General features: G+C 34.9%; 1 long non-coding RNA gene across 1 annotated transcript; it reads right to left on the bottom strand.

Annotated features, from left to right (window-relative positions):
* Positions 1 to 296: 296 nt before the first annotated feature.
* LOC109500209 lies at positions 297 to 19,410 on the bottom strand. The gene is made up of 3 exons (XR_002157852.3): positions 19,249 to 19,410; positions 18,275 to 18,733; positions 297 to 860 (listed from the first exon to the last, which is right to left on the bottom strand). It is a non-coding gene; the product is annotated as an uncharacterized LOC109500209 (long non-coding RNA).
* Between the last annotated feature and the right edge of the window lie 1,106 nt (positions 19,411 to 20,516).

Raw genomic sequence — 20,516 nt, 5'->3', positions numbered from 1 at the left:
ATACTCTACTGACCAGGTGCCCCAAGATAAAGATTTTTTGTGAACAATGGCACAAGTATTAAATATAGATAAGTTACCTTTACTTGATGTGTAACATTTTTTACATGTAACTTACCAATCACTCAGGTAAAGTCTTAATTGTGCATGTACAAGTGTTTTAATTTAATAAGTATTTTAAGTATTTATTAATAATATGGATTATGCATAGTTTATGAAATTGAAAATGAGTGCAAATGCTCAACCTGCATTTGAAAATGAGAATTTTGAAAATTATCTCTAGCTACAGGAAAAAAAGATTTACCAGAAACAAAGAGTCTTTTTAATATTGTACTAATGTGAATTATCCACATACGTCATGTATTGAGATACAATTGCCTTACTCAAATACTGATTCTGACTGCATTACCAGTGCAGAGCTCGGTGGTCAGTTCCACTCAGATTTTGAATAACTAAAGACCAATGGTTCCTTCTTAATTGTTTTGTTAAGATTAATTTGTTTTGTTAAGATAAATCTTGAGAACTACTATACAATTAATGAAAATGTATATGTGAGAAGCTCCCTGTTTTCTAAAGGAAAATTATGATTCAATTAAATATTGCATATGCTTCATTAGATCTTGAAATGCTCGTATTTAAATATTGAACATCTTTTAAGAATACTGAGATGGCAATTTCCCCATGATTAAAAATGCTATCTCCATTCTTAAAAATTTAATTTCGATCATCATGCTGTTAGCTCTTCTCTCTTCAGGGAACAGCATAAAGTTTATAAACAACTTCTTAGATAAGGCTCAGAATTCATCAGGTCATTGTGTGGAACAGTCCTGCTTCAGTGAGTGTTCATAATTTTCAGCATTTTCCTGCAGGAGAGAATGTTCTGTGAGCAATAACATGAGTATACCATTAATTCTATCATTGGAAATGATTATGAAGAGGGAACTCATCATAGATATATGAGTTTATTTGTAAATCAAATGAATAACTTCATTCTGACCCCAGGAAATATTGCTTAATAATACTGATAGTGACCAGTATATTCCCAGCCTAAGGGAACTTTTGAGGTAAGCATGAGATACAAATATGTATTTCTCACTTTTGTATCTCTTTTTCTTAAGCTATTTAGAGGAAGCTAGGCCATCTTATTTTTCTAAAAAGACAATTCTCTTCCCTCAATTTTCTTCTCAAGTAACCTGCCTATATTTTTTCTAGGGGCTCCCACATTGTTGACACAACTCTGTATTCTTATGCATATGGGCAACGTCAGGAGTGATGAAATCTCTTTTCAGACAGAGCAGGCTCTATGTGTCCTTGAAGACCAAGGCTAGAAAAAGAGTTCCATTTCAACCTTCTTGACCACTTCTTTCTAACCCTTGAAAATCCCTTAGCAATTGAGGCAGTCTTTTCTTACACAATTAGATACACGATTTTAAATACAGTATCTTAAGAGAACCAATTTTTCCACCTTAAATTGATTCCGGGGCATGCATGGCTGGTAACAACTCTTTCTTTGAGAATTAAAAACATGGTTTACTTGATCAAGGTATCTTAGGCCTATTTATAGGGATAATGCTCCTACACTATTTGAAACTATAGTTGTGTTCTTTCTATACAAATCCACTAATGATTTGTTTGTTTTCATTGTTTGAGTCTCTCCAGAAAATTTAGAATCCTCTCATGGGACATTTGACTCCCTTTAGACTAGTGAAGCAGTCAAACGTGGACTGCTAAGGCTTTATTTGGATAGCAGAGGCCATTGCCCACCAATTGAGGTAATCACCACCAAGCAATGCTATTATTTTATTTTTGACTGGGATATTGGACTCTAAACTGAGAATCCAATCACTGTTGGTTCTGACAGTTAGATACCCTAAGCTTCTCTCTTTGAACCTCAGTGGTTTTATTTTAAAACACAGCTAACACTCACTCTTCCCTTATAAATCTGATTGCAATCATTCCATAACAACATGGATGTAAGGTAATCTGAAATATTAAATATGGCTTAAGGAAGGAAATAGCTAAAGCAGCTGGATAGAAATGAATTCACTTACTTTACTATAGGGATATCTCAAGAAAAAAGAAGAGAGGGCTGGGAACCTGGTGTAATTTTCTTGTCTATAGGACCTCTGGGTAAATAAATTAATGATGTTTGCTAGAAGGAAGAGGCCTTGTCTCCAAAATGCCCAGGGCAAAAGTCCCTGGATAAGTTTACTCATAGTAAATAGAACACAAAATCTGTGAGACATGGCTCCCTGGAGAATGCCATGTAGACAATACAATTCTCTGGGGGTATAAAACAGAGATGTGACATAAATTAAATTCTCTCTTCTGTGTGAAGAAACCTGCAAACCTCACTGAAAAACTTCATCTATTTTGGGCTAGAGGTATATGACCATGCAGTAAGAAAGGGCCTCTCTGTTTCTTCTGAACTATCTGATTACTAGTATCCTTAAAATTATTAAGTAAAGCTTGATGGATAAGATTCTGATTTGCATGAATTTGATTGGATGATACTATCCCAAGAATTTGCTCAATACCTCACATTGCTATGGTAGTAATATATATATAGGATTTTTTTTCTTATATAATCATAAGAATTTAAAGTTTTATATGGGTAGTATTTAAAATAAGTAGAATTTTGTGGTGCCTGGGTGGATCAGTCGTTTAAGCATCCAATGTCAGCTCAGGTAATGATCTCACAGTTTGTGAGTTTGAGCCTTGTATCAGGCTCTGTGCTGGCACCTCAGAGCCTGGAGCCTGCTTCAGACTCTGTGTTTCCCTCTTTCTCTGCCCTTCCCCCACTTGCACTCTGTCTCTCTCTCCTTCAAAAATAAATAAACATTTAAAAAATAAAAATAAATAAAATAAAGTAAAACAAGTAGAATTTTGACTCAGAGCTTCAAACCTAGGGTTACTTGTGGGCTTCTTTTGAGAGAATTGTTTTATACTATCTTCAAACTATCCTATTTGTAATATATCTTGCAGAAGTTTATTGAAATTCCTGTATGTAATAGTTGCCTTCTCTGATTTGCTATTCTGATTCAGATTATTCCTACTTGGATAATACATTGTCATTTTAGTGGATGTTGTAGTGGATAGGGAATCTGTAAAAGGTAATGTGTATAGTTAAACATATAGTCTTGGTTCACTATTTTGAAAATAGTTTTTAAAAATCTGAGGAATAGATTGTTCTTTGAAGAATAATAATAGTGTGATAAGTTAAAAGGCCACGTTAGAATATTTTAACTAATAAGACAAATAAAATAATAATTATTATTATTTGATATTTTCAGAGAGAAGCCTAAGATAATAATAACCATATTTAGCCCTTACATAGTGCTTACTGTGTGCTAAGAAGAACTATGCTCAGGGCTTTACATATATTACCTTATTATTCCTTACAATTGCCTTATGAAGCAGTGTTACTATTATTCCCATTGTACAAATGAGAATTGAGGCACTGAGAAGTTAGCACAAGTTCACACAGCTGGTAAAATAACACAGAAGGGATTAAATCCAGGAGGTCTGGTTCTGGAATTGATGCTCCTTAACGAATATGATAAATTGACCATTTATTATAAGATCTAAATAAAAGTATTTCAACGAAGTGTCAAATGAAATAAAATGATACTTATATGAAATACAGTTTTAAAAAACAGATTTCTTGGGGCACCTGGGTGGTTCAGTCGGTTAAGCATCAGACTTTGTCTCAGGTCGTGATCTTGCGGTTTGTGAGTTCCAGCCTTGCATCAGGCTCTGCGCTGACAGCTTAGGGCCTGTAGCCTGCACTGGATTCTGTCTGTCTGTCTGTCTCTCTCTCTGATCCTCCCCAGCTCACTCTCTCTCTCTGTCTCTCAAAAATAAACTTTAAAAAATATTTAAAAAAACTACTTGAGTTTCTTTTAGCGTTTATGTATTCTCATATTACTTGTAAGTAGTATGTTTTTTTTAGGGTGCTGAGAGAGAATTATTAACTGAGGATTTTCTGGAAACCAGCGTTTCAAAGTATTAACTTCCGAAATTAGTCATGTGCCCAAATTCCTCCTTATGCACCAGTCTATCCGTGTGTGTAGGCAGAGATACAAGGTATAGACAGCCTTGTGATGAGGACAGGGTAGTGAGATCTTTGCAGTGGCAGAGCCTAATAGCCTAATGTGAAGCTCTGAGATGCTATGGCTGCTCAGGGCACTGCTCGTATGTTAGAGCTATGGACCATGACAGAGATTGTGGGAGATGGTTAGAGATAACACAGATCTTGGAAATAAAATATCTATCTATTACAATATCTGTCTATATATCTATCATATTTGTCTCTCTCTCTCTCTCTCTCTCTCTCTCTCTCACCTCCTCTTCCTGCCCAGTTTACTACAACTCAGTTAATTAATTACAACTGTGTGAAAATGACAAGAACAGTTAGGGCACAGTAAATATCACAAGAGTCTACTCTTATCTTTTTGATATTTCTTCCTACCCTCCATGTTTCTGGTCAAAGCTGGTAAAGGGAAAAAAGAAAGCAGAAGAGAAGAGCCCAGTCAGAGTTATGGGATAAGAGTTCCTTTTCCAATAAAATAAAATAAAAACATAGAGGGAGGCAAACAGTAAGAGACTTTTAACTATAGAAAAACAAACTGAGGGTTGCTGGAGGGGAGGTCGGTGGGGAGATGAGCTAAATGGGTGATGGACATTAAGAAGGGCACTTGTTGGGATGAGCACTGGATGCTACATGTAAGTGATGAATCACTGGGTTTCACTGAAACCAATACTACACTATATGTTAATTTACTTGAATTTAAGTAAAATAATGGAAGAAAAATAAGTAAAATTAAATTAAATTAAATTAAATTAAAAAAGAATTCCTTTTCCAAGTAGCAAAGTATCAAATATCAGACTGGCTTATCACCAACTATATATGGTGCTTTAACCTGATGCTGATCATAATGTCACTGTGTAATGCCAATCAATATTAGATCACTTCACTTCCCTAATTGAATGTTCACCAGCATGTCAATTCTGAAGAAGAGAGAGCCTCTGAGAAATGGCAATCCATAGAAATAATGTATGAGAGAAAGTCTTATTTGTGTGCAAGTAAAGAGAAGACACAGCTGGAGAAGTAAAGACAAGCTGTTTATCTCTGAGTAAATCTTTTAAAAGAATCACGGAAACAGAAAGGGATGCACATGATATCAGATAAGAATGGTGACTGAAATAAGTGATTTTTGACTTTGAATTTTCAATAATGTCACACTCATTACTTTGGCATTAGAAAATTTGATGTCACAAAGAGCAAGTGAACCACAATGAGATTTTTTTTTTAATTTTTTTTTTCAACGTTTATTTATTTTTGGGACAGAGAGAGACAGAGCATGAATGGGGAAGGGGCAGAGAGAGAGGGAGACACAGAATCGGAAACAGGCTCCAGGCTCTGAGCCATCAGCCCAGAGCCTGACGCGGGGCTCGAACCCACGGACCGCGAGATCGTGACCTGGCTGAAGTCAGACGCTTAACCGACTGCGCCACCCAGGCGCCCCACAATGAGATTTAATTTATGTTTCAAACTCTGACCTTGCCATTATAGAATGGTAGGTTATATTTTTAATAAATTGATAAATTGAATAATTAACAAATTCCTATATTCAAAAGACATCTTTGACCTTTTGTCAATTACTTAGGGCATTTTTACCACGTGGGAAAACATTTTATCAGGAGAGATATAGCAGAATGCTCAAATTTAGTAGTATTTGGAGCACTATTCTCTGGATACTATCCTTAGGCAAGTACCAATTACTCTTGGTCTATCCTGGATGACCTGGGGGGACTGTAACCTCCTCAGGTAGTATGTTCCAAGCTGAATTCCTGGGAGAACAGAGTGTAGCTCTGCATTTTAGAGTCTGTGGCCTGATTAAGAATAGTTGCTGGAAATTTCCATATAAAACATCTGTTCCATTTAGACCTTTACTTCTCATTTGCCACTCTCTTTTACTCCTCCTTTTCTCCACCCTCCCTTTTCTTTATCCTCTTCCTATTATAGACGATTCTATAGAAATTTATCTGTTAACAAGACCTTTCCCCACCCCAAAGTTATTCCCTCTGGGTCTTTTCGAATATTGACATAAATGATCTATATTCAAAGACTTGAATTGCTCTATGCCTTGTAAGCCAGACTATATCTCCTACCTATTTCTCCTTACTTTTTAGCACAATGACTTACATATAGAAAGCACAAAATAATTTTTATATACAATTTTGTTTGACTCTACTATGACTTTTATGAATCAATCCACTACTTTCTACGTATTTAATGTTACTACTGTCATAAAAGCAATCTCTGAACTTTGCATAAAATACACAGATGCATTAAAATTCAATTTTTTTTATCTTTAAATATTAACTGCTTAAAAAAATCTGGAACAGTTTCCTTACTAATGCAGCCAGAGGTGGGAAAATCACAGAATGACATAAAAGGGGAAAAGATAGTTCTTTATTTCTTTTTTTTTTTTCAACGTTTATTTATTTATTTATTTTTTTGGGGGGGGACAGAGAGAGACAGAGCATGAACGGGGGAGGGGCAGAGAGAGAGGGAGACACAGAATCGGAAGCAGGCTCCAGGCTCTGAGCCATCAGCCCAGAGCCTGACGCGGGGCTCGAACTCACGGACTGCGAGACCGTGACCTGGCTAAAGTCGGACGCTTAACCGACTGCGCCACCCAGGCGCCCCGGTAGTTCTTTATTTCTACCCTGGAGTACATTTGGTTTGTCCATTCATCAATTATTTCAAATTTGGGCTGTTTCTGTTTTTTGACCATTATGAATAATACTACTATAAACAAGGGTGCTTGTGTGGCTTAAGTGGTTAAGCATCTGAATCTTGACTTCTGCTCACGTCATAATTTCATAGTTCCTGAGATTGAGTTCCGCCTCAGGCAGTTTGCTGACAGTGTGGAGCCTGCTTGGGATTCTTTCTCTCTCCCTAAGTCTCTGTCCCTCCCACACTCACACTCCCTCTCTCAAAATAAACATTTAAAAAATACTGCTATAAACATTCATGTGCAAGTTTTTCTGTAGACGTATGTTTTTAATTCTCTTGGAGTAAATTCATGAAGTTTTCATCCTCAGAATAAGGGGTGATTAAATAATACCTGGTATTTTTTCGTACAAGTTTACAAAAATATGTCATCTTAATAAAATATAATTCTTTGTATTGAAAAGAAGCTAAAAGCACAAATAAATTTTAATTAAACTATACTAATGTTGAAGTTGGAAAACATAATCAGAATTTCTACATATTAAGCAGATCAATGAAAATATAGCTTCCTTAGTTTTATGTGGACAAAAATAGATGAAACCCCTCATATACTGAACTATATATAGAGCGATACTAAAAGAGAAAAAAGCATAACTGATTTTTCAACATAATTTGATTCTACGCTGGAATAAAGTAGGCATATAGTCATTCAAGCCTTTACTGATTTCATATTATATTTAAGACATATAGGTGGAAAGTAAAGTAAATTAACAAGACATAGTCTTTGTTCTCGAGTTTTAAATATAAGTGGAGATAAATTATTAATGCAAACAATACTGGTACAAACACAAAGCTCCAGAAATTCAGAAGAGAGAGAGAATACTTCAACTTGCAATGACCGATGACAGACTGAGATTTTTAATTGTATACTCGGTGGGAAGTACCAGTTGTAAGGTGTTGGGAATGTTCGATATTCAGGATAGAGATCAGAGGGACAGTATCATATAATGGTCATTTTTGCATAAAATAAATGAGAGACATAGTAGATACAATCTTCAAGGAAGAGAACACAGAAGCAAAAGATCATAAAACCAAAGATGAAGCTTTTTTGAACACCTACAGATAAGCCGTGGAAAGAGAAGGAGCAGAAAAGAAAACAAAGGAATAGTAGAACATAGCAAAGAGCTGTTTCAGAAAAGCCAGGATAGAATTTTGAGTTTAAGGTAAGAAAAAGGTAATGCACGCACGCGCGCGCACACACACACACACACACACACACACACACGTTTCCTTTTTAAAATTTATTGAGCCTCCTATGAGCCAGTATTGTACAAGGCTTAGGGGAAAAGCACAGGAAGGATGGAATAGGTCTTTCACATTCAAGGAGCTTATAGTTCAGTCCAAGAGCCATATAAAAACAAATGCCAAACAATACAAGTTCCTTTATAATTTACTACTAAATTATATGTGGTGACTATAAGTGCTACAGAAGTATGGAGAAAACTAATGGGGATTGGTATACTCAGGTGAAGTATATTAGCTGAGATTGTTTTCTTCAGTATCTAGCAGAAAATTGACAAAATGAATAGCTTACATAATAAAAAACATTTATCATAAGACATCTATTTGCACAAGTTAGGGTTTGTTAAACAGCAGGGCTTTTGATACAGATTTTTAAAATTCTCTTGTTTCTCATCTGGTAACGAGATGGCTGGGAAAATTCATTAAAAAACTTTTGTACTGTCCTTTCATGAAGAAAGGAAAGGTATGAATGTTTCCTGATTAGGAAAGAAAGGAATCTTCCCAGAAGATTATCATCATACTTCTACCTCATTGGCCATGCACTTGACAACCCTGGGTTCAAGGGAGCCCATGGCAGTGAATATCTGGCAAAGGGAAGGCCAAGGTTAGCTTCCACAAGTCACACTCATCCCCAGAGGATGCAGAGCCCTGTTTTCCCAGAGATTAAGGAGTACTACAGAATTCCCTAAACATAAAATGAAGAGTTTGTTAGTAGGAAGAAAAAGTGGTCTCTGTGAAAGATGTCAGTGGAGTCCCTCCATTTTTCCTATCATGTTTTATAAAAAAGTTAATTATTTTTTAATAAGAATCTCTTAGTATGTATTCAATGAAAAACATCTACAATTTTTATTCAATATTTATAAAACTTAATTTATATGATGGTTATAAACTTTACAAAAGAGAAAATGAACTATTTTAAGAGAAGATGAACATCTCCTTAGAAACGCAAACTCAAAGGATTTTAGTGCAATAAAATAAAACAATCATTTTTAAAAATTTTTAATGTTTATTTTTGAGAGAGAAAGAGAACATGAGGAGAGGAGGGGCAAAGAGAGAGGGAGACACAGAATCAGAAGCAGGCTCCAGGCTCTGAGCTGTCAGCACAGAGCCTGACGCGGGGCTCAAACCCACAAACTTTGAGATCATGACCTAAGCTGAAGCTGGATGCCCAACTGACTGAGCCACCCAGGCACCCCTAGAACAATCATTTTAACTTTTACTTTTGTATATTAAACAAAGCTGCAAATATATATATGTATATACATACACATGTATGTATATACATATATGTGTGTATATATATTCATATATATGTATATATATATTCATATATATGTGTATATATGTGTATATATGTGTGTGTGTATATATATATATGTATATATATATATATATATATATATATATATATATATATATATATGATTGAAGAAGACAGAAACTATAACTGGTGTAGTTTCCCCAATGGGAAAAAAATTAAGCAGACAGGTTGCCAATCTAAAATAGCATAATTCCAGAGGAGGAAAAGTGCTGCACTAAATGAAAGTCCTTGATCGTTCAGAGTAAAGGTAGAAGTGGTCAATATGAATCAAATTGTGAGATTTCTGGTAATTTTTTAAACTTTTAATTCTTGTGACTTTTATAATAGAAGAGTAAAACATTTTTTTTAACTGTTTCCTCTTGAGCCATTATGATATTTGCTGAAGGACTAGCACTACATTTATTATTAATTTGTCTCCATGGCTCAGAGTACCAGTAAACCCGCAGAGACTGAAACTAAGTCTAGATAAAGAACAATAAATAATAAATAACAACAATAATAATTTGCATTTTTCCAACATCCTCCAGCTGTGGAAGTCAAAGTGGTTCACAAACATTAATTAAGCTTCACAAGATTCTAGTGAGGGAGGCAAATAATGTTGTCCAGATGGGAAAAATAACTAAAAAGCTAGTGAAGGTCACACATAAGTTACTAACAGATTCAGAAATATTCCCCATCGCCTCTCTCATCCAAAATTCTCTTCCTAACTTAACTTTTGATTGTATCTTTAATTTTTTTCAAATATTGACAGTCTCACTTTGAACAAAAAAACTCTCTAAACCTATTTGGCTCTGGAAATCACTGAGCTACAAGTTTTGGGACTTATTCTTAAAATTTTATTTTGTTTATACTGTTCTGTGTACTCAGCTTTCATGGCTACTGTAATGTATAATGCCATTATGTCCTGCTCTGTGGGTGGTTGATTCTCAACACGGAAGAAAACCAACTCTAGGAAAAGACATCACATTTGCTATGTTAATATTGACAATGAATTCAGCAGTTGTAAATGTGCTGAGACTGACAGGAACACAACTAAGTTAACCTTTAAAAATTAAAGGAGACATGAAAACCTGAATTTTTATTTATCTCATGACTCTGCCCATGTATCAACTGACAACATTTATTTCATGCTTCATACATTTCATGTTCAGGTACTAATATTCTGAACTGGTCACATTTAATGAAATGCTCTAAGTGACTAATTCATTAATATATTTTGGAATACCACTTATTTGTGGTGAAGAGAGTTCTTAGTTTAGTTGATAATCATTTTTTTTTTAAATTTTGTATGTTGGATGTTGTGAATTAAACAGGAAATTTGTGTGCTTAACTGTCAGGGACTATGGTTTGAGAAGTAAGAAATGTGGGTACCTCTTATGCATTTGCCCTCGCAGATACATTCAATATCAAATAACAACACAAATATAACCAGAAACTCTAAAAACCTCAGATAGATAGATAGATGGTGTCTTTTATGTGTTTTATAGGTAGTTTAGCTAGTGAGCTAACTTAACTAGAACATGATTGCCATATGAGCTGATTCATTTATGACAATAAAAGATTCTATTCCTATAATGAAGGTCACTGTAAACCCAGCCACTCGCATGAGACATTGGTGCTAGAGAGGCTAAGTGCATGAAGGGCTTTGATCAGATGTTTCCCACAACTGTGAAAGCATAATTTGAGTCAGAATCACCATCTTCCTATATATATCTGCAAAGTCTTTATATTCTTCAAGTAGAAAGTTATGATCACAGATAAAGAAAATTTTTAAAGGTGTTTTCCCCCCAAGGACAAAGGATGGTGTTGGAGGAAAAGCGATAGTGTTTGTTAGCAAAGTCAAAGAGGTAAGAGGATGCAAATTAAGAGCATTGGAATGGGTGAGAGAACTGCAGATAGTTTAAATAAGCAGAAGTAGGGGTGTCTGAGTGGCTCAATCGGTACTTTGGTTCATGAGTTTCGGCCCCACATAGGGCTCTGTGCTGTCAGCTCAGAGCCTGCTTCAGATCCTCTGTCTCCCTCTCACTCTGCCCCTACCCTGCTCATGCTCTCTCTCCCTCTCTCAAAAATAAATATAAAAAAATAATAAATAAGCAAAAGTAAATAAAGCTAGCAAAGAGTTAGAAGTTAGACTATTCAACCTTTATCTCTTTTGCTAATAATGGAGTCTTAAAGAAAATTTCACAGAAAAAGCAGCCTCTGTGATTAAATCACTTTTTTATCGTTCTAATAAATGCTAAAATATATATAAATTAATATAAATTTAAAAAGGAAAAAATATAGATAAGTTGCATATATATTTGGTTGCTCAAAGATTTTGATTGGAGATAGCAGACATGATTTTTTTTTTTTAATTTTTTTTTTCTTCAACGTTTTTATTTATTTTTGGGACAGAGAGAGACAGAGCATGAACGGGGGAGGGGCAGAGAGAGAGGGAGACACAGAATCGGAAACAGGCTCCAGGCTCTGAGCCATCAGCCAGAGCCTGACGCGGGGCTCGAACTCACGGACCGCAAGATCGTGACCTGGCTGAAGTCAGACGCTTAACCGACCGCGCCACCCAGGCGCCCCAATTTTTTTTTTTAACATTTATTTATTTTGAGACAGAGAGAGACAGAGCATGAACGGGGGAGGGGCAGAGAGAGAGAGGGAGACACAGAATCGGAAACAGGCTCCAGGCTCTGAGCCATCAGCCCAGAGCCTGACGCGGGGCTCGAACTCACGGACCGCGAGATCGTGACCTGGCTGAAGTCGGACGCTTAACCGACCGCGCCACCCAGGCGCCCCCAGACATGATTTTTAAGTTCTACTCTTTCTTGTCAATGGTAGCAAATATATAATAGGATTTTCTAGATACTTCCCTGATACTAAACAAGGAAACAGAAAAATATGTTTATAATGCCTACATACACACAGAGAGATACCTTCACAGCTTTAGCAATTAATGCATATCTAATTAAGAAGAAATAACAAACACCTGTCAAATGAGGTTGTGCCATATTTATAATTAAATTTCACAATCTTCTAAGATGTCACAATATTTTCTAAATGGGTTTTGGCATTAAAATTTCTAATACTTTCCACCCCCGAAAATCTCTAATTTCTTTAGACATCACTGAACATAAATTCTCAAAGAATACTCAGTTTAAGTGGGATATTTCCCAGTGTTGGTTTGTAATGTCACTGACCTAAGTTAGGGTCTAGCTGAAAGTTAGACCTTCAGTGGGAACTTTTGCATAACATTCTTAGCAAATGAAACACTTTGGCTTAGTTAGAATGCATTTAGTAATGTATTGTCACACATGTAACTTAAATTGACAAACTAATTAGATATTGTTGAAAGTCAGGAAATGTTGCACAATGAAGTACGATGTTTTAGTGCATTTACAACATGAAGATAGATAATATATAGATAGGCAGATAGTTAAAAACATACATACTACAAAGAAAACAAGTACACATTTATGCAATAAATAAGCTCAAATAAATAAATAAATAAATAAATAAATAAATAAATAAATATGTATATTTCTGAAAGGTTAAAGGGAGATGTAACCTGAAGAAGTCGGCAGCTCTAAAATTCAGTCATTGCAAGGTGTTTCTCTAATCTTTGATGCTGGGTAAGGGCAACACTATCTAAAATTTTCATGATGCTCATCAGAAATCTCTGATTGTACACCTGTTTATTAATTGAACTCATTCACTGGAATTCACTTCTATTTCTGTGGTTACGTCTCAAGCTGTAAACATTAGGATCATTTTCCTGTCCATCTAAAAGCATGTCTTTTTCCCTGGACACAGCTATCTCATATTGATGACCACAGCAGTTGCCCACTGAAGTGATCACCATTGAGCTATTTTTTCTAATTCACCATGTTCAGTTGAGAGCACAGCAAGCATGTCATTTTTCATACTGGGGTAGTCACCTCAAAAACCATTATTTTTTTCTAACTATATAAAATTTGGAATCTAGTTACCCTAAATATTTTTGCATTATCTTTGGCAAAATCATTAAGTGATTTCCTGGTATATGTAAATCAACATGCCATCTTATTTTTTAAAAATAAAATAATCTATACTCAGGGAAATATTGTTTTACTTCTGTAGATAACTTGAAAAGTAATTGAATTACCATCAGAACTACAAAAATCTGTTCATTTTTAGGTTCTGCTCCTTCCCTAAGAATATTTTATTATACTGTCTTAAAACACATATTTGTGACTTGTCTTTGAACTTCATTTTTAGTTCATTGTATAGTTGCTTTTTTCTTGCAAGACATAGATGAGTTAAAAAAATTACTGTTTGGAATCCCATTTTATTGAGTAATTCAACAGATATGTATTGATTTGTGCCTATTCCCACTGGAAGACTGCTTTAGTGTCTGTGGCAGGCCTTATTTTGCTTACCACCAGGCTCATGGGTCTGCTTAAGGAAGGATCATGCTCATTTGCCAATCTGTGCATTGACCTCAAAATGATAATGAGGAAGCCTTGAGGAAACACATGAATCTTCAGATTTAGGAAAACAGTTTCTTTCAGATAGATTAAAATAAGTAAATGGATCTATTTCTAGTACAGTCTGTGATCCTAAAGTAATCAAGTATGAAGGCAATACACGTTTCTAACCAATAAAAAACAATTAGACTGATAGCTAACTTCAAAATAATAAACATAATAGTAATTGTATTAATATAATCATTACAACAACAATAATTGCTAACAGCAAGAATAATAGAGTCCAGAAGATACTGGGTTAATATCCTAAAAGCACTGTGGAAACATAACTATTAGTCTAGAATTGCATATGTCATTAAATTATCATTAAAAAAAATAAGGATGGGAGCACCTAGGTGGCTCAGTTGGTTAAGAGTCCTACTCTAGATTTCAGCTCAGATCATATTCTTGCAGTTCATGATTTTAAGTCCCACATTGGACTTCATGCTGTCAGTGTGGAGCCTGCTTGGGATCCTCTCTCTCTCTCACTCTCTCTCTTCCTCTCTCTCCCCCTCCTCAGTGTGCTCTCTCTCTCTCTCTCTCTCTCAAAAAGTTTATATATATACATAAAAAATGAAGATGAAATTACGGTTTTTAAGCAAGTAAAACAACAGGCAAATTAACAATCACAGCCCACTAATGAGAGAACTAATAGGGAATGTGCTTTAAAAAAAAAATCTCAGGAGGAAAAGTGAGATGTAAAAGGGATTGTTGAACACAGACATTGATAAACATGTCAGTAAATCTATATAAGGATGTTTTGAATAATATAGTTATAATAATTATGACTTTTGAAGACACAAAAGCAAAGTGAAATGAAAAAAATTGGTAATAACTTAAATAGGCTAGTGATTTGAATTAAATCATTCTAAGACTTTTTGTTACTCTAAAGAGAGTGGATTTCTAATGTTTATTTTTGTTGTTGTTGTTTGTTTTAGTAAAGTATGCAATTAAAAAAATGTGACCATAACCACTAGCCATCCTCAGGTAGAATTTTTTAATGTTTATTTATTTTTGAGAGAGAGAAATCATGCGAGCAGGGGAGGGGCATGCTAACAGCATAGAGCCCCATGCAGGGCTCGAACCCACAAACCATGAGATCATGACCTGAGTCAAAGTCTGATGTTTAATCAACTGAGTCACCCAGGTGCCTCAGGTAGAATTTTTAACTTCTAAACCAGAAACCTGCCAAAAAGGAAAAGAAAAAGGAGGTAAAGAAAATGACTTGTAAGGGTAAAACACAGTATGAGATTGTAAGGATATACACAAATTTAGCATTTATTATAGCAACTCACAGATCATTCACCATTTAAAAAGAGAAAATAATCCTCTTGTATGCCACTTAAAAATAGATATGCCTAAAGCCCAATAGATCCAAAAGGTTGATAAACAATTATTGTAAAATCTTAGCGTCTCTTCATTTCCCTTGACCTCACCTCTCATTGGTTCTTCGCCCACCTTAAGCTTTAGCCACCCAGAGCTCCTTTCTTTTTCTCAAAGACAGCAGATATATTACATTCTCAAGATCTTTCATTTGCTGTCCTCTCTGCCTAGAATGCTCTTTCTCCAAAACCTTCTTTACACTAGGTACCAGCTACATATCATTTCTTCAGAGACCTTCCCTGATCCATCCTAACTAGAGTAGATTCCCTTGCATGAGGTAGTCTTCATTTTCTTCATAGAATTTATTACAATCTGTAATTGTCTTAAACTACTTATAAGTAACTTAAACGTCTAATCCATAAGAAGGCACAAAGGATATGGAATCACTTGTTTTTTAAAAGGTTTCCTCTGCAAGTGGCACATCACTTCTACTCATATGTATTTGGCTGATACTACTTCATTGATGGATCACAACTAATAGCAAAAGAATCTAGGAAATGGAAGCTATAGCTGGGAATTTGCCCTACTAACTCTAGGGAATTTATTATTAAAAGTAAATAGGTAATAATAATAGGGGTCAATTATTAGCATTTTTATTGCAAAATAAAAATATGAAGTATATCTCTGTACTCTTCTACTCGTGCCAAATAAACTAAGAAAAATATTCAAGAACGTTATCACATTCTTCTTCATCAGTCCTTCTCACTTATATACAAAAACTTGGTATTATTTTAATTACCTCTTTCTGCCACAATCCTCATCTCTGCATCTAACTTCTAAGTTTTATTGACAGTTTAATACTTCTAGTTTTGTTAAGTAAAAGATTTTTACTGGTCCTGTGACTAGGGCCAAGACCTTATTTTTACATGTATTTGTCTTCCAAGTCCATCAGTATATGCATTTGCATTTTGGATATAGAAGATTCTAAGTGGACTTAGGCTATGTCTTCACATTCTGTATATCTGTATCTATCTTTTTCTCTTGAGCAATGTAACTAGTTGCCAACTTCAAAGAAGTAGCTGTAGCTATTTATTTTGATAACTTCTCATTGTGTGTCGGTTTCTATTTCATATGTTCCTGTTCATGATCTTCTCCTTCATACTTTTTTGGTTTTACTCCCCTCTGCCACACCTTTTTTTTTTTTTTAATGTTTATTTATTTTTGAAGGAGAGAGAGACAAAGCCTGAGTGGGGAAGGGGCAAAGAGAGAGGGAGACATAGAATGTGAAGCAGGCTCCAGTCTCTGAGCTGTTAGTACAGAGCCCAATGTGGGGCTTCAACTCATGAGCCATGAAATCATAACATGAGCCGAGGTTGACATTTAACCGACTGAGTCACCCAAGTGGCCCAACCCTCTCCCCCAGCTTTTTGATGTAGAGTTTTAGACCATTGATTTTAGTTTTATTTCTGATGTATTAAGACGTATGTGCTACGTGTTTCCCTCTACTCACTTCTTTAGCTGCATTGCATACATTTTGATCTATTGTGTTTTCAGTACTATTTAGTTCAAAATAATTTATATTACCTTTTTTCTTTTTTTTTTTTACCCATTTGACTTTTTAGAAATGTATTATCAAGTTTGCATAACATTTGGAATCTTATTTTGTATCTTTTTATCTATTTCAATTTTAATTGTATTGTGTTCAGAGAAGATACTCTGAATTTAGTCATTTTATTTTTTAATTTTTTTAATGTTTCATTTATTTTTGAGAGAGAGAGAGTGAGAGAGAGAGAGAGAGAGCACAAGTGGGGAAGGGGCAGAGAGAGAGAGGGAGACACAGAATCTGAAGCAGGCCAGGCCCTGAACAGTCAGCACAGAGTCCAACGCAGGGCTTGAACTCATGGACTGTGAGATCATGACCTGAGCCAAAGCCAGATGCTTACCCGACTAAGCCACCCAGGCGCCCCTGAATTTAGTCTTTTTAAATTTGAGACCTGTATAATGGTTCACCTTATGGTTTATCAGGGGAAACAAACTCTGTACTTGAAAAAAAGCTTCATTCTGCAGTTGGTGAAAATAAAGTTTTGCAAATTTCAATTATTTCATTGAAATAGTTGAAATGGCTAAAAATGATTTAAATCCTGTAATTCTTTATTGTATTTTGTGTAGTTTTCTAGCAGTTTTTTATACGGTTGTAAAAATTTCCAATATGATTGGGGAGTTGATCATTTATCCTTTAAATTTTGTGATGTGTTATTTCTTAGAAGAATTTTAAATTTACAGAAAAATTTTGAAGATAGTACACATTTTCCATAGAACCTATATCCAATTATCCTATAATGAACATTTGGCTCTAGTATGATATAGTATTGAAACTAATGCACCTATATTAACACATTATTATTAATTAAAGTCATACTTTATTCTGATTTTTTTAGTTTTTACTTAATGTTCTTTTTGTGTTCCAGGATCCCATACAGGTTACCGCACTACATTTAGTTGTCATGGGCTTCTCATGGTCTCAGACTCCCCTTGTTTTTAATGACACTGAGAATTTTGAAGAGTACTGGTTATGTATTTTGTAAAGTGGTCATTAATTTGGATTTGTTTTAGATATTTTTTATTTTATATATTTTATATGTAGTATATTTATAAATACATGTATATACAACACACATATATGTATACATATATACATATTTATATACATATATATGCATAAACTTATATATGTATGTATATAACAATATACACATATTATATGTACATATATGTATTCATACTTCTAAGTTTAAAATCTAAAAGTATAGATTTCTTAGGAAAAAAGAATAGAAGAAAAAATATTTGTGAAATTGGGTAGGCAATAGTCTCTTACATAGAAGAGGACAAAACCATGAACCATAAAATGCCCTGGGAACCTGTATTGAGCCCAGACTCCTCTCTCTGGACTCCCTGGCCTGGAAAGCATCATGTTTTTATACTAGAATTTTAGCACCTGGTGCCTCCTTCCTGTGACTGCAGCTCTCCTCTGAGTCAAGTTGCAGAGTGCTAGAGGAGGGACTCATCCTATGCCTATTGCCTGATTCACATTTTTACCTCATGTCCAAATTCTGCCTGCTTTGGTTCAGTCACTGGAGTCCTCTTGTGGTTGTTGTTTAGATTTGTCCCCCCAGAATTTGTAGTTACTTTCAGGATAATATTTAGGGGGTACCCAGTTTTGGATTAGATCCAGTGCTGAGTTATGTCCCTTATCCCCTTCCAAAGAATAAATCAGTTTGGCCTTTTGTAGTGTTTAGGAAATGTACTTACATTTTGGTGATGTCACAGGGAAGACAGTATTACATCATTGATACTTGGCTTTCCACTATATTTGCCAGTAGTCCCACGGCCCTCCAAGTCCCCCAATCCTATTATATCACCATCCTCATTCCACACACGTCATGGAAGTATATTCTGGAACCACAGGCTCATGGCTTCTTTTAAGGAGAGAAGCTCTGACCGCCAAATTTTTCTTAAAGTTTCACCTGTCACAGGCTGCTGTATTTTTCCAGGCACCTTGGAAATGAGAAAACAAAATAATGTCTATCTGGAAACAGGTGATTCTCTAGGAATTGAAGATGCATAACTTAATTAGGCAGTATCCTACTAGATTAAATTTGAAAATTAATCTCAAATATGTATAACAAATTCAGCCCCTTTGCCTTATTCAGTATCTCCTGTTTTTCCCTGTTTATATTATCCTCCTATACAGAGGAGCATAGTTTACTTCTGAAGTATAATATCATTTCTTATATCAGTCAGTTCAGTAATATCTATAGATGGCTTAAATGTCCCATTCGTCTCAGGGAAAATAATACTATATTGAACACTTTTATTTCCTTTATAATGTATAACATACCCTATCATATTTCTCTGACAGTGATTAATAACAACTTTGTAACACTTAGTTTAGAATATCCAGCCTGGAGAATATTATTTTGAAATATTTAACTATTTAGCACATAATTTTATTTTCCAGCTCCTGTTCATGAAATTTCAGCTTCAAAATTTTCCCCTAAGTCACAACTCACAATTCCTTTCCAGCTTGTTTATCTGCTTTCACATTCTTCTCTTGTGTGTCTTCTGCTTTTATTATAGATCAGCACAATCTTGTTTTTTCTCTGTTTCTATTAAATCAAAATCTGTTTTTCCTGGTGTATTTCATTTGTAAGTAACATGTTTAAGACAGGTCCTACCTAGAAACATGAGAATTTATTACAATTGAGAAATTTTGTTTTTTCATAGAGAAAACAACCAAAGGGCCCTGCGTCTACTTGGTATCTGATTGTGGATTTGAATTAGGAGCAACTAATGACATTTTAACATATTGTGTTCATGTTTTAAACTCTGATATCAAAATAAATGCTAGGTCAGTATTAGAGGCCTTTGCATCAGATGCTGAAGTTTGCTTTCACTGATACCTGGATTTTATAGACCATGCTTTGGTAAAATCATGTTTAGAGATATCTGGATCCCATTATGATAATCATGCCAGCATTGCACTTTTCAATTGAATATGGAATGCCTACTTATACTCTCGTAGTAGCTACTCTTTACAGCAAAAACAATACAGTATAATGAATTTCAGTCCCAATTCACTGAAACACCAAATTATAATCAACTAAAATAATATAGAAAAATATAGCATTTTGAAAATAAGAATGGTTTTTGAGCAACCGAGGAAATATTGAGGCAAAATTACTGAATGAATGCTATGACAGGAAAGTTGGCATTATCTCAGTTTCGCTACAGATCTCCCAACTATCTTTAAAAATAAATGTTAGGGGTGCATGGGTGGCTCAGTTGGTTAATCATCTGACTACTGATTTCCGCTCAGGGCATGACCCCACAGTTCCTGAGTTCAAGGCCTGTGTCAGGCTCTTCTCTGCTCTCTCTCCCTCTCTGCCCTTCCCCCACTCACATGTGTGTGTGTGTGTGTGTGTGTGCTCTCTCTCTCTCTCAAAATAAATAAACATTTGAAAAAATATTAGTGGTTCCTTCTCTGGATTAGTATCAGAGAGCATATTCAATCATAATGAGAAAGAAATAATAATTTTTAAAAGCCTTAAATGGTATCTAATTGAATAAAGGTTGAAACAAGTAGATTATATAAATGATACCTACCAGGAAAACTTCCATCAACGATAATCACTTATCTGAATTGTCTGCTCATTACCTACTAAATAATACTAAGTTGAATGCCCAATAAGAAAATGAGAAATAATGATCTCAAAATGTTTAAATCACATAAACCGAACAGAACTTTGTCTTCTGAATTGTGAGTCTTACTATTATTGAT

Source organism: Felis catus, chromosome B2 (genome assembly GCF_018350175.1).
Source record: "Felis catus isolate Fca126 chromosome B2, F.catus_Fca126_mat1.0, whole genome shotgun sequence".
In the NCBI taxonomy this organism is placed as follows: domain Eukaryota; kingdom Metazoa; phylum Chordata; class Mammalia; order Carnivora; family Felidae; genus Felis; species Felis catus.
Note: the sequence above shows the minus strand (reverse complement) of the source record. Positions and strands in the feature narration are given on the sequence as shown.